Consider the following 387-nt stretch of genomic DNA (forward strand, 5'->3'; position numbering starts at 1 on the left):
GGACCGACATGATCCCTCTCATCACCACCTACTCTCCCTCGGCCGTGCTGGTCGCCAAGAAGGTCAAAGACCACTTCCGGACCTTTGCGGAGAGTAGCGGGAGGCTGCCGGGGCGCTACGTGGTGCCGGCCTACCGTAAGAACCCCAACTTGAATGATCTGTTGGTCAGGGCCAGGGTCAGCTCACTGAGAGACCCGCCCTCCACTAGGAGGGACACCCTTGTCCGCCACTCACAATGGTTGGTGAACCCCCACAACCGCAAGGTTTTCCAGCCGTTGTGCCGTGGCGGCCGACACACCCGGAACTGTGTGTACGTGATTCGGTGCCAACGATGTGGCGATATGTACGTGGGCGAGACGGGCAATACCTTAGCTAGGAGATTCGCCC

The sequence above is a fragment of the Nerophis lumbriciformis genome, linkage group LG22 (assembly GCF_033978685.3).
Source record: "Nerophis lumbriciformis linkage group LG22, RoL_Nlum_v2.1, whole genome shotgun sequence".
Classification (NCBI taxonomy): Eukaryota; Metazoa; Chordata; class Actinopteri; order Syngnathiformes; family Syngnathidae; genus Nerophis; species Nerophis lumbriciformis.